The sequence below is a fragment of the Portunus trituberculatus genome, chromosome 19 (genome assembly GCF_017591435.1).
Source record: "Portunus trituberculatus isolate SZX2019 chromosome 19, ASM1759143v1, whole genome shotgun sequence".
NCBI lineage: Eukaryota > Metazoa > Arthropoda > Malacostraca > Decapoda > Portunidae > Portunus > Portunus trituberculatus.
Genome location: NC_059273.1, coordinates 13,374,682 through 13,380,425, shown reverse-complemented (window position 1 = coordinate 13,380,425; position 5,744 = coordinate 13,374,682). Strand labels below are relative to the sequence as shown.

Sequence of the window (5,744 nt, the reverse complement as noted above, 5' to 3'; positions counted from 1 at the left end):
ATGTCTACAAATTCTACAAATTTATCCACCCAATCTACAAATGGTCAAAGAAATACACTACACCAGTGATGAAGATCTGTGGCCAACCTTCAGAACTTCATTGGTACGTCTCCAAGAATCACCCTTTTCTTCTTCCTCTTCCTTTTTTTTTTTCCTCCTCTTGTTCCTTTGGCAACACCGGCAGTAGTAGCAGTCTGGTGTCTATTGTATGTCATGCACGCTCACTCCAAAAACTTGCCTTACTTCTTTGGCGTTAGTAGTACTGAATCCTGGAACAAGAGATAAACCAAAATAAAAATGGCGTCCTCTTTAATGCCTGTTGTCTTGTAGTACACAGAGTTGGGGAAGGGATTGTGGATGATGTAACGATAAGTATGGTATGTTAAGGAGAGCCAAGGTGGATCGGGTTTGCGTGGGTGGCTCTGTAGGCCTAAGGAGGAAAACTGCCATACCAAGCGCATAATTAATACGAGCGGAGGAACTTTATGAGTAGGGATTTTGGAATTTTGTGCATGGTAGAAATATTAGTGCTAGCATGAAGTGTACTACAACATGTATAAGGAGAAATAGAGTAAGGAAAGCAGGGTATTTAACATTGTGTGAATTAGCACGTGGGGCAGTAGATTTAAATGGGGGCAGGGAAGGACGCGATCTCGGGTGAAGAGAGTGGCACTCTCTACTCGGACATTGGTGGGGTGTGGACGCGTCACGGTAAGCGAGGGTCTCTGATTAGGTGGGTAATGTGATCAGGGCAGCGGAGTTTCGTATTGACATAATCGATGGTGTCATTATGTGGAGTTAAGTGGTGTATTCAAGTGGGGAGAGAGTGTTAAGGGTGCCTGTCGTGTTTCTCTGTTGTTGGTCCTGAGTGCCGCGTCATTTTCATTGTTTTTTGTTCTAATGTACTTTACTATATTTGAAATATATGTAAAATTGACTTGGAAGAGAGTTTTCCTTCAATGAAAATCCCACCCCGTGTGGTACAATGATAACACGTCGACTAATCTTCGACAACTTGACAAACATCTTTAGAGTCAAAATGTTGCAGGTGAGATAAAAAAAAAAAAAGATAAATAAAAAAAACCTCTGAAGTCGACTAACTAAACGGTATTGGAATATTTTCAATGTGTCATGAATGATTTGGAACTGTTTAAATTTTGGAGGAATCACATGCACATCTTAATTACGAGATATTAGCCACAGAACAACACAGCAAGAAGGCATACACAGCAAGACCCCAAGCATTAAGGAGTGAAAAACTATTTGACTTACCCCAACAGCTAGGCAAAGAACCCCATGGGAGCCCAGCACAACACCCACCACCATGCCAGCTTGGGGACTTGACACTTCAATGACCGCCTTCTCCTGACCGTTGCTGCTGCTGGGCGGATGGAACACTGCTGAGGGGATAGTCCACAGGGAGAGGATCTTGGCGACTCGACGTACTCGTCAACGTCTGAGGGTGGAGAATTACACTCTCAGAAACACAGATTTATTACAACTTCAGGATAGATTTACACGCTTCCCAGGAACACATATTCAACAATACGTTGAGGAAAACTACAAAAATTATATCAATACTCATGAGAAATGCATATGGCAAAATTAAATTATACGTAATCATAAAGAACAACCTATCCGTAAATCACTGATCTTAGTAATACTTGTGAGACAAAATGCATGTTCATGTATGCCAACAATAACAAAATACCACACTAACTTCTTTAGGCTGCTGTTAAATGAAGAGGTGAAGGACTGACAAGTTTAAGACAGACCGACCGTAGAGTGACATTGACAGTTCAGGGAGGCCTCACCTTCACACTTGAACACACCTTGCAATAGTGTGAGTGACAACCACTACTACTACTACTACTACTACCCTTAACAACTACATACTACTTGGTACTAATTTACTGTCATGGCTTGGCAGTAAGAGACACCGCGACGCACAGCTGGTGATGTGTGAATAGTTAGCATGCTCGCTACACTCCCTCACTAAAAAGACGGCGTCTCCTAACAAGGAACGTATCTTCATTCACTAAATGTTTCTCCATGCATGGTGAATTTCAGCATGGAGTGAACATTTGCTCCCAAGAGGCTTTTTTCATGTAGGAAGAGTGCCAGCCAAGGGCAAGAAACAAAGAAAAGATTAAAAAAAAAAAAGGCCGACTAGAGTGCTGGCGTTCTAAAAAGTGGAAAAGCGTCAGCCAAAACTAGGGAGCAAAAGCCTCGATATCTCTCTCTTCAAAGAAGACAAGTCGCAGGAATTCGGAAATACAGATGCGCGTAGGGAGTTCCTGATTTTACCAATGAAAAGGATGAATGATTGAGAGTACTGGTTAACTCTTGCGTTGGAAAGTTGGACAGAATAGGGATGAGAAAAAGAAGAAAGCCTTGTACAGCGAGGCCGCAGGACAAGGGGAGGCATAAAGATAGCATGAAAATAGCGATAAAAGAAAGAAGGATATTCAACATTTCGGCGGTGAAAAAGAGGCTGAAGACAGTTAGTCAGAGGAGGGGAGTTGATGAGACGAAAAGCTTTTAATTCCACCCTATTTAGTAAAACTGTGTAACTGAAACCCTCCCAAACATGCAAAGAGTTCTCCATAGACGTGCAGACAAGGCCCTTATACAGAGTAAGCAATTGGAGAGCCAAGAAAAACTGGCGGAGATGCCTCAGAACGCGTAACTTTAAAGAAGCTGTTTTACCAAGAGATGAGATGTGAAGTTTCCAGTTAAGATTATGAGTAAAGGCCAGACCAAGGATATTCATTGTGGAAGAGGGAGACAGTTGAGTGTCACTGAAGAAGAGGGGGATACCTGTACTTGTCTGAAAGGTTGTGCCGAGTTGATAGATGGAGGAATTTTGAGATTTTGAGGCATTGAAAACTACTAGATTTCCTCTGCCCCAATCGGAAATCTTAGAAAGATCGGAAGTCAGGCGTTCTTTGGCGTCCCTGCGTGATCAGTTGACTTCCTGATGGGTTGGTCGTCTCTGAAAGGATGTGGAAAGATGTAGGGTGGTATCATCAGCGTAGGAGTAGATAGGACAACAAGTTTGGTTAATTAATGAATAATATCTTATCTTAATGTTCTCCGGGTTATGTACTGTGAATTAACCCCACCCACACAAACCTACTCACTAAATTATCACTTCCAAATTGTCGATCGTGCTTACAAAATACCAAAACAATTGTTCAGTTTACTGTCCATATCAATTTGGAACACTGCTGAACCTGTTATAATGGTCAACAATTTGAAATCATTGAACCTAGCTTTGTCAAATCCCCTTGGATACTGCCAACATGAAAAACCTCATAGTACCAATAAACGCACTTACAATTCACTACAACCACACAGTATGCACCGATACTGACACCACACCACAAAACACACCATACACAACTGACACACACACAAAGAACTTAAATCACTCAAAACTAAGCCAAAACACCCTGCAACACCTCAAAATATAAAAAGCTCACCCAAAACACATTACAGACACCCAAGTTACCAATATCATCCCTACACACAAACACACACACATGTAGTGAACACCACTACACTACACTAGCTGAGAGAGAGAGAGAGAGAGAGAGAGAGAGAGAGAGAGAGAGAGAGAGAGAGAGAGAGAGAGAGAGAGAGAGAACAAACAAACCTTAACAGAAAAACAAGAACAACAACAACAAAAACCACAACTTCCTTTACTCCTATATCCAGGCCAGAACACGGAGATACAGGCTTGCCCGACTTTAGTGAACAGCGGGGGGCAGTCAGTGTGGTGCAAGGTGTAGGTAATCTGCGCCGTGAATTGACCGCCCACAGCCTCCGCCACGTCCACCTCATTCTGCCTGTCGTCACCTGGGAACGAAGCGGGTAATCAATGATAAAAAGGACACTTGTTATAAGGCCCCACTGACACTGAGCTAGCCTGTTGAGGGCCTCAAAACACTCAAAAATCCTTGTATAGGCCCAATTCACTCTTACACACCCACGACAAACCACACATACCCAAACCCTCTTAAAAAACTCAATAACATTCCAAAACACACTAAGAAAACACAGAACAGGTTAAAATACCTCCAAACTCACTAGAAACACCCAATATTTACTGAAATATGCCCCACACACACCCAAAGGACCACTAAACCCTCCCCTCACCACTTATAACACTCATAATAAACCCAAACCCCACTCAGAACACCAAACAATCCCTCAAAGTTCTCCAAAACTCAAAACATGATAATACTCACACACACCTCAATCCACTCCCAAAATACGTAAAATATACCTAAAAGATATAACATATATTGAAAACAAACGAAATTAACCCCAAAGCATACTTATAACACTTCAAACAGCCTGCAACACAAATGAACAAGCTTAAAATACCCCAAATCTATCCCAAAACCAACAGTATGCATTATAAAGAACGTTAGGATTAAAAAGGACACTTACCTAAATATTACACCTTGGCTGCTTCTATTCCACCTTTATTTCTCATTTTTTCTTCATTCTTCTCCATTGTTACTCCTCCTTCTTCCTCCTCCTTCCATCCACACGTCTGAGCCTAAAAACACATCAAAACACTAGATATTAGATAAAATATTCAGGAAATGGAGGGTGACTTAAATATTGTGGCTATGCTGCTGCTCCTCTTCCTCCTCCCTTTCTCTTTTCTTACTCCTTATCCTCCTTTATTTCTCCTTTTCTTCCTTTTTCTGCTACAATTATCTACACACCTGAACCTCGAAACACGCGAAAAAAAAGTAGAAATCACTAGATATTAGGCAAACTATTGACGAACTGCGGATTTGGAAAAGCGGCGCCAGCCCTAGGGCTATGGTGAGTCACTACCTGGGTGGGCTGTGGTCATCCGAGAGAACGGGAACGGGGGTGACTCGGCGAAATTACGTAAATCATTTGATTTCAAAAATGACTTTTAGAAAAAACGAAGCCACAGCCAAATGCTTGTTATTTTATGACGTGATAAATACTTAAACTAATTTTCAAAATATCAAAATATCTCCAGCTTAACTGGTTTTTAAAAAAGGTCTAAATTAAGTACGTTAAAAGTACAAAAACATTTTAACCCATAAATCTCTTAAAACGTCCTATAAAGTCAAGCCATTTTCACTTGGCGTGTATTTTATCACACTTCTGGGAGTCTGAGCTATCTTTTAGGGCATTCTACAGCGAGTTAGACCGAGAAGCAGAAACGTGAGCAAATAAAATAATGAAAAATAAGAGCTTTTTACAACAGCCCCAAACACCATTTCAAAGTCCACATATTTCACTCATTAGATTGATTTCACACTTAAAAGAGGACAGGCACTCTTTTGCTACCATAAAGGACCACTTATCCCTTGAAATGAAAAAACTCAAAACTCCAAGTGGGAAATTTTGAGCGTTAAAAAGCCTTTAACATACACCATAAAATACCACTAAACGTCACATATTTACCCAGCACAGACGCGGAAGATACTTCAAACACGACGAAACATTTATAGAAACCATAAAAACATACCATGAAAGCGCAATATTACCGTCAGGAAATATTCGAAAAAAAAAGTATTTGACCCAGCAGGCTGGCGATAGGAGGGTGATGGCGTGGGAAGGGTGATGGCTAGGGGACCGCCGGGGGGAGGCGGCCCGGGGAAAACCACGGGAACAGTGGCGGCAGGACATCCATATATAGTCTTTATCATCTCACCAAACTAAAATTAAGCCACAGAGAAATTTTG

The 5,744-nt window shown here is 41.4% G+C and overlaps 1 long non-coding RNA gene across 1 annotated transcript; it reads right to left on the bottom strand.

Moving 5' to 3' along the window:
• Positions 1-252: 252 nt before the first annotated feature.
• Positions 253-3,302, bottom strand: LOC123506192. Its single transcript, XR_006675369.1, has 3 exons — positions 2,821-3,302; positions 1,273-1,456; positions 253-269 (listed from the first exon to the last, which is right to left on the bottom strand). It is a non-coding gene; the product is annotated as an uncharacterized LOC123506192 (long non-coding RNA).
• Between the last annotated feature and the right edge of the window lie 2,442 nt (positions 3,303-5,744).